Consider the following 9,211-nt stretch of genomic DNA (forward strand, 5'->3'; position numbering starts at 1 on the left):
TCAAAATTGGCAGCCGTAGTTTCTTTTGATATTGTCAACATTGTAGGCGTGAGAGGAAAATGTCAAATATAGTAAGCTTGAGAGAGTGAGGCTCCGCCTATAAGAAGAGAGCTTCGGCTCTCATATCTACACACCAATCTCAGGGGAAAAATATATCTGAGTTAGAAAGAAAGAGTGAGGTTTCACAGACAGGGTATAAGAAAATAATCTGTGAAAACAATAGAGAGTGAGCGATATTGTAGTGATGTGGGAATATCAAAAGAGGGTTATTTCTTTTAAGTGTCGTAGTGATTTTTGGAGTATTTTACCTTGTTAATTACTGTATCTCGGTGTTACGTTATTATTCCGCTTTTATTACCGTGAATATTATTTCTGTAGGGGATTTACTCCGAACATTACTGTGTCCATTATTTTCATTGACATTACTGACTTGAGCAGTAGAGTGGGTTCATACATGGCTAGGTACTAATCCGAGCCATCTTTAGACATTAGCAGAAATAAAGGATTATACAACTGACCAAAAGTAGGGCTATCTAATATGAAGATTAATTCAAAATCATGCATACATAGTTTCTGCCAAGTTTTGATAAGTCTAGATCAAAATCAAACATAAACCGGTCCATTCCTAAACCGTATAAGTAGTACTAGTAGACATGTCTCTGTCTGACCTTGAAGGAGAATACAAAAAAGGCTTAGGAGGCATTTGCAATGATCCGACTTCACCTTGTAACATCTCTATAACCATACTGATCGATGGTCGGCTGGCCGGAACGGTTTGGATACACCACAGGCTTACCAGTATCATCTTTTCTGCAAGTTTGTTGTCCTCCTCCTTCGCAATGTCAGTTAATCCAAGCTCTTCCTTTTGTTCAATTTTTCTGTAAATCCAGTGTGGAAAGTATATTTCACTTGTACGATCAACAGCAACATCAACATTTTTCCTTCCTCCAACCATCTCGAGGACCATCATACCGTAGCTGTACACATCTGACTTGTGAGAAACTCCTCCAATGTTTTTATACACAATTTCTGGTGCAATGTATCCAATAGTCCCTCTTGCCCCCAATAAAGATATAATGCTTTCCTTCTTGTTGCATAGTTTTGCAAGGCCAAAATCAGATATTTTTGGACAGAAGTCTTCATCCAGAAGAATGTTGTGAGGCTTTATATCGAAGTGCAGGATTCGAGTATTGCAACCGCGATGCGATGCAAATACTCCAATCCTCTAGCAATACCAAGTGTAATATTGTATAATGTTTGCCATCCTAGTTGACGATTCGTCCCTGATTTTGCGTCGTAAATGAACTTCTCAAGGGATCCATTGGGCATGAAATCATAGATTAGAGCTTTGTTTTGACCCTCAAAACAAAATCCCACAAGTGATACAATATTAATGTGAGAAGTCCTGCTGATACTTGCCACCTCGTTGATAAACTCTTCTCCCCCGCCCTTCGATTCCTTCAAAACCTTGACTGCCACAAGACTACCGTTATGCAACTTTCCCTTGTACACACAACCATAGCCTCCTTGACCAAGTTTATTTTTGAAATACTCGGTCATTTTTTTGACTTCAGGATAACTATAATTTCTTGGAGCAAGTGATCCACAGTTCTTAAGGAAGTCCTTTACATTTCTGTAATCCTCTCCTTTTTTCTTCCAGAAAATCATGGAATTAAGGGAGCATTTTGTTCTTAAGTACAGGAGTATGATAACCAGAATCGCGATTCCACCAATAGAAGAAGCTGTGGCTGTCAAGACACCAATCGAAAGATTGTTACCAATTTTGCATCTTTGGTAAATTAGAAAATATTTAGCACAGATCTATCAGCTTAATAACCTTTCCATGAAGAAGGTACTCTTTGTCTGTGTGTGCGTCTTTTAATGCACCAGCAACACATTAGGACTTGAGAAAAAAATAACTATTTATATTTCGCTACGAACAAAGAACTGACATTTCATCACTTGACTAGACAACTGTAAAGAGTGAGCTAACTCAAAAAAGATCAGTGATATGAGAACCTCGGCTCAAGATGAGAACATCCAGTGATATGAAATAAAAATTTGTATCTATAGATTTACCTGCAGCTAGAATTCGTTTTGACTTTCTCTTCACTGCAGCCAAAGAAAATCACGAAAGGTTAGATAGGTGTTGCGCGAGGAGGAGAGGAAGATAAAATGAAGTAACTTGTGCTATCTTATGCTGCAATATTAAATAGTACATAACAAGAGTAAAAGAGGATAACTGAAACATTGCAGGACAAAGACATCGGTTAGATTGTTAACTTGGTGATGGAGTAGTAAAAATTGATGATTATAATATAGGTGCCTTCTGCAACTACTTTGTATCTGCTCTGAGCGAACAGAAAGATCACTTGAGGAGCAAAAATGAACAATTGGAAAATGAAAGAGCTACAGCGGTAAATGTATTGCAGTGTAGAGAAGGAGCGTTAGTTATATTAACTTCACTTTGTAAGTAAAATTTACCTTTGGGATTTGGGGAACAAAGAAAATTGTTGTTGCTGTCAGCTAAACATCGGCCTCCTTGATAGTAACATTTACTACAGACATCAGACAGGCTCCACTGGATTGTAAAATTCGCGGTTAAGAGATCAAACAAGCTACTATTTTGAGTTAACTGTGACCTCCATTTAATTGGTAATTGAATCACTGAACAGTTAACAGGAATAGCTCCCTCTGGTGCATCCGAGTAGCCTTTCCTCCATGTTGTCGGATACTTGTAGTAAATGCCGAAGCCTCTACATTTAATATAATTCTTATAGTCACGAAAATAGTGATCATTCATCCTCCTGTTGATGTCTACACTGCTGTTGCATCTGAACAAGGTAAGATTGCGTTGGTTGGTTCGAATCGAGATTGAAGGGGAACTTGGAAAAGATAGACTTTTATCGAAAGAATTGCAACTGTTTTCTGCCAATAAATCATTAAGCCTAAGGTCTAAAACTCTATAACTATTATCATCCGAATGTTGTTTCAGAGCAGTGTAAACATTTCCTCCCAAATGAATTGTTGGATTTGGTTTAGTATCACAATCAATGGTGTACAATCCACAAGCAGGTTGTGAGGATACAGAAAATGGAAACTTGACATTTCCAAAGCTCCCACATTTGAATTCCTTGGGGCAGCTATCTTGGGATTGATTCTGAGCTTGAGCTGATAAGATCAGCAACTGATAGAAAATGAATAAAACAAACCAACAGGATACAGCTATCATTCTCAATTCTTGCCCTAATATTAATTTGCTATAAGATATTCAAAACTGATACAAGGAAAGAAGTAGAGAGTAAGCAATTATCTTTGTATTTCACTTGGAAATTTCAGCTTTGACAACTTGAAGGAAAAAACAAAGGAGGAGGACCAAAAGAAGTGGGATCTCGAGACTTACAGAATGGACTGAACAACCACTGTATCCATAATACTATCCACAGAAAACTATTCAGCCTTTTTTTCCCCTTTTATTAAGAAAATGCTGGTGTTCGAGCCAGTTTGTCTCCACCTTAACTATTCCACTAGTATCAAATATTTTCGTCAACTAAGGTTAGGCATATGAGAAGAAAACTCACCTAGCGTTTTTTTGTCTTTGTTGGGATTTGAATCTGATCTCCATAGTCTGCATGAGATCGCATCCACTTCATTTAGGAGCGAATCTAGTGACTAAGTTATGCATTCATTTTGAACCCATTAACAAAGTTTTTACCCCAAAATTTTTAAAAAAGAAAAAAAAGTGGAAACGTGACTATACAGTATACGGTTTCATAGCTAATAAACACGCTAACTGACTTGCGATATGGTAAAAATGACTTGAGGAAACATAGGGCCAAAAGGAATGGAAGAATCGTACAAGACATTGACTTGACTCGATCTATCACTACAAAGAAAACATATAATTTTTTCTCTGAAAATACTTTGGTTATACCCCAAAGCTAGTGGTAGTTGAGTTAGAAGAACCCAAAACCCATATGATCTCCACATGTTCCCCTAAAGTATAGTAGGAAGAATTAGAGGTGGCAAAATTCATTCATTTTTAGTTACTCGCTTAGCTGGTTCAAGTTTAAACATGTTAGGCTAAGTACGCCATAATTGAGAAAGGGAAGACCCACCCCCCAGAGCCAGAGCACAAGTGCCGACCTCTTCGAAATAATTAAGAGACACAACAAACATATACACTATATTTACCATTCGTAGTTATACTTTTAGAAAATTACTATTGATAGCTATAATTAAATTTATAGCAAATACACTTGTAGTACCGAGAACATGTTATTTTTCTGTATTTCTATATTTCTCTTTGGTTATATTCGTTGCACGAACGAATACAGTCGATATGAATACAATGTATACACTCCTTTAAGTATTTATTGCACGAACAAATATAGTTGATACAGATTATATTCGTTGCGCGAACGTATACAGTTGACACATGATATATTCGTTACACGTCTGAATACAAGTGATACAAGATGGTAACAATTGAACAATAGATACGAATGGTAATTAGGCAAATTATAGTTACGTATGGAAACTAGGCTCTAAACTAGTGTTTTGTAAAAAGAAGAATTAACCCAAATAGTTGGTGAAGGTATAATATATGCATATTTTATGTATTGTGTGTGTAGAATCAATGTATAAACTATGTATATGTCTAACAAAATAAACAAAAAATATGGCCGGCTATTTGTGTAAAACTCCCTTGTAAAGATTCCTCATAATTCTTTGGCAAAATGGTCTCCTAGCCACTTAAACTTGCACCTGATTGCCAACCAGATAAAGAAACCTACAACTTTCCTATTTGAACACCTCAACTAGTACATATGTAAAATAATAAACACATTTGACCATTGACTATGCTTGTATGGCAAGAGCACATGTGACATGGACAAAGTGCGTGCAACTCATGATAATTAGCGTGTGTGAGAATAATAATTTTGGATTAAAAGTTTTCTAAAATAAAAAAAATGAAAAAAAGAAAAGAAATAAAGACCCACATTCCATCCCTTTCTTTACCATTACACCCCTTCCCCCTTCTTCCTCTACCACTGTACGCCAACCCCCCAACCAATACATCAATATTTTTCCTCTTACTTCCAAATCAAACCCAATAATTTTAATGTTACAAGCACCCTTCAATTTTCTCCCAGGCTATTCTTCCCTTAAAAGTTAAGATTATAGTTGAGAGGAAAATTAGGAATCCAAAACTTGTATGCCAATTTTTGAATTAGGCAAAAATAAAATAAAAATTAATTTTGGAATTTGCAGAAGAAAATCAACGATGGCTTCAAAGTGGGGGAGCATTCTAGTACAGTTTTGTGGTGGTCCATAGGTGGGAAGGGAGTGGTGAACTTGTGATTTTAGAGAGAGAACAACTAACCGAGTTATCTTTGTTTCTTATTTTCCCTTTTTTCTGGTCTATGCGTAGACAAATTCTAATGAGTTTGACTTATTTGTGGTGGTGTGGTGGTGTGATGGTGCTGGCGGTAGAGATATGAGTGACGAGTTGATATGGTGTGTTTGGGTGGCATTGAAAAAAAAATGATGGGGTTGGCTTATCGGTATAAGGCCATGAAGAAGAAAAGGAAAACAACGAAATTAAAATTTTGATAAATTAGTTAAAATAAGTGGGACCCACAAATTATATATATCAAGCAACAACTAGTCCTAGAATATGACATGTTATAATGTCAGCGCTTTAATATACACGCTCCATTTGAGAGGTTTATTAGTTTGCAAATGTATGAGTTGAGGTGTTCAAATGTGAAAGTTATAAGTTCCTTTACCGGGTTGGCAATCAGGTGCAAGTTTAAGTGGCCGGGAGGTCATTTTGCCTAATTCTTTTGTTAACTTGGCCCAATAGGTTAAGCCCGAAACGACTCACCAAATTATCAGGTCGAACGGGTCATTCGATGGGTCAAAATGCAACCAAAACCCAAATGCATAAAATCAAATGTAAAGATTGGGGATTATGTAAATAGAATAACTAAGCTAAGAACCTAAGAAACATATATTTTCACATTTTTTTATAAACAAAAGTAAAATAAACAAGGAAGATATATTGGGCGAGTTGATTAATACCCGTCATTCGATCATCTTAATACAAGCAAATTTTGAGCTGGTTGAGTCCTGACTGTTTATTGATTTGACCCGTTTTATAGATTTGATTCACCCGTTTACCACCTTCAGGAGAAACCAGTCCCTGTGCCTTGCGAGTACGGTGTAAGATGAGAAATAGTGAAATATGAAATATGGATAATGTAGGTTAAAGAAACATTTAATTCATAACATAAACGACCTGTTATTGGGTTGCTAGGATTTGGAAAGGAGAACTCCGTGATCCCTTGGACGTGTTAATCAATGGGAAAGGGGAGTAAGTGATTTCTGTGAGTGATTTACTTGTTTGCTTCAAATTACTTAGTGTGTCCATTTTTAAAATCTAGGATTGCTTAATGTCTTTTACCTGCTATTCAATGCTTATTCTCTTGACTTTTTGTTTTATTAGAACTACAAGGTTCTAAATAGAAAGAGTACAAGTCTAAATATTATATTGCAAATTATGCCTTTCCTGGTGTCTAATACCAATCTTCTGTTGCATTTCTCAACTTCTTTAAGCTGATGAATCCACATTTCAATTTAAAAATGGAGTTCGTCCTCAGGCCGTTTCAATGTTGTTTGTAGTTTGTCTAGCCTAGTTTTAGTATTGGAAATCACACCAAATCATGAGGATTAAAAGCCTGAGTTTCGACGGTGTTGAATGAAGACTTGAGAATCCAATATAAAGCAAATGCTAAGAATATATGATCTGTTCTAAGTAGTATCTATATGACCAAGTTGCAGGTATACAAACTAATAAAAAATGGTTAAACAAAATCTTCTTTGCTATTTAAGCACAACCTTCGCATATGTGGTCCTGCAGTTGCCTTCTACCTTTATCAGTCCTGCTACAAAATGCTCCAGAACTCCGCTAACGACAGTGCATCTGAGCATAGTCTACAATAATATCAACAAATGTCATCTTTTAAAATTCTGTGCGGACTTTTTATAACAAACAACTAATTACTATTCCAAAGGCAAAAGGCAATATATCTTGGAGTGAAATACTAGGCCGGTTCTACAATTGATAAACCTACCTCTGATCTTGAGGGAGAATATACGTAAAGGCCTAGGAGGGATCTGCAAAGAGTCCAGGTACCCTTTAACATCACAAAAGAATATAATCGATCAAACTTTTAATAATATCACTAAGAAATTGTTCTCACCAGCTCCATCTTGAGGGACATCGTCAAATATTGCATTTTTACTAGCATTGCATCTTATGTGCAGGGGCGGCCCTTCCATTGTTTACCCTAAAAATGGATAACAATTGAATTTATATGTGCTTTTAAGGATATGTTGATTAATTCAATACAAATGATTAATGTCGTTAGATTAAACAGATAAAAGATATAATAAATTGTCAAACCAATAGTGAGAGTGATCCCGGACACAGTAATGTCTTAATGAAGTGCCTGCCTTCGATCCCGGGCTCACAATAATGGAGAACTGATGAACAAAAATAAGAACAGAGAGAATAAGAGTATATTACCTTGATAAGCATGTTACAATGTGTCCCATGAATAATAAGCTTTCTCCCTTATATAGTAGGAAAATTTTACCCTAAGTACAATTCTAAAAAAGGTAAAAATCTTCTGTTTCGCGAATTACTGATTTTCTGCGGATACGGGCCAAGATTTATGCCGTGATATCCGGTTAGGTACGGATATCATGGTCCCTTGTTAGTCATGTGCATCTGTTTGGCAACGCTCACCGAAGTGTCAATCCTCAAATCGGACCTAGAGGATATGGCCTCGGTATCCCCGAAGGCAAGTGTTTTGCCCGAGCCCCGATATGTGGGGCTCCTCGTTCTGATTTGGATCCATTACGGTCACTTCTCGCTCTGTTTGGCTCACCGGGAAGTTGTTTTTGTTATGCAGCGGGCTCGGTTTTACCCGTATACAGATAGTCCCCTCGTTTCTCAAAGAGTAGGCTTGCCGAAACGATGGAAAATGACAGATGACTCTGGTTCCTTCCTACGTATGTTACGACAGGCAACCTAAACGTACCATCAATCGCGTCGTTCTGACTTTGGAGATGTGTCTCTCACCAGCAGGATGCCTTCAAATGCGAAGCATCGACTGTTTCCCTATAAAAGCCTCTTTCCTTTGTCCTTTTTCTACTTTCTGATCAAACTGCTATCTTCGAGCCTTCCAAACATTGTCAAAACCTTCTTCAAATCTTCATATCTTTATCCCTGTTCCTCAGTCTTCATAGCGATCTCCAGATTTCTACCCAAAATTTCTTCAAATCTTCATACCCTGTTCTTCATCTCCAAATCCACTTTTCCAAAATTTCGTGTTTATTTCTCAAATTTTTAAATACTCCCCCAGATGACAATGGAAAAAACATCGAAAATTGTTCCTCAACAAGTTGCCTCTTCATCTTCTCAACTGGCCGCTGGTAATGAAGCGGTTAACCCTAAGGTGGTTGCCCTCGAAACGGCTTCCACGTTGCAAATGCTAACGAACCGGCTGTCGAGCCTCCCTTGTCGGCGTTTTTCCCAGGGGTTGCTCGATTGCAGAAGACTTCAAGGTCGAGAAGCCTTCTCGCAAACAGGACAGGGACGTAAGAGTATCGAGATATGTATGTTCTGTAACCGAGGACGTTCTTCCCATAGTCCGTAAGGTACATATGTTCTGTGACTGGAGATGTTCTTCCCATAGTTCGTAAAGACTTCAATTGGGAAGGCAAGAACGTAGTAGTCCCCGGGCCCGAGGACGCTGTTACTACCCACGTGGAGGGGTACTTAAGTATTTACACTTATCCCTTCACGTTGGGCCCGGTGGACCCGATCGTCCTGGACTTTTGCAAGAGGTACGAGGTGTGCCGCGCGAAGATCCACCCATCATTGTGGAGGATTTTGACCCTCCTCCGTTACTTCGTGAGCAAGACCAAGTCTCATCGGTTCATGATCGACCACCTGCTTCGATTATACAGTCCCCGGATGTTCCGATGGGGACTGATCAAGCTTACACGCCGGACCAGCAAGGCCCCCTTCTCTAATATAGACGAAGATTGAGACCGGAGCTAGCAGGGATGCTTCGTTCGAGTGAAGACTTAGGATTTGATCCCCCCGGAATACATGTCATTCCTTGAGAAATGGAAT

General features: G+C 38.0%; 1 pseudogene; it reads right to left on the reverse strand.

Moving 5' to 3' along the window:
- Positions 1–514: 514 nt before the first annotated feature.
- On the reverse strand, positions 515–3,575 carry LOC107800577 (rust resistance kinase Lr10-like; annotated as a pseudogene).
- Between the last annotated feature and the right edge of the window lie 5,636 nt (positions 3,576–9,211).

Source organism: Nicotiana tabacum, chromosome 12, assembly GCF_000715075.1.
Source record: "Nicotiana tabacum cultivar K326 chromosome 12, ASM71507v2, whole genome shotgun sequence".
NCBI lineage: Eukaryota > Viridiplantae > Streptophyta > Magnoliopsida > Solanales > Solanaceae > Nicotiana > Nicotiana tabacum.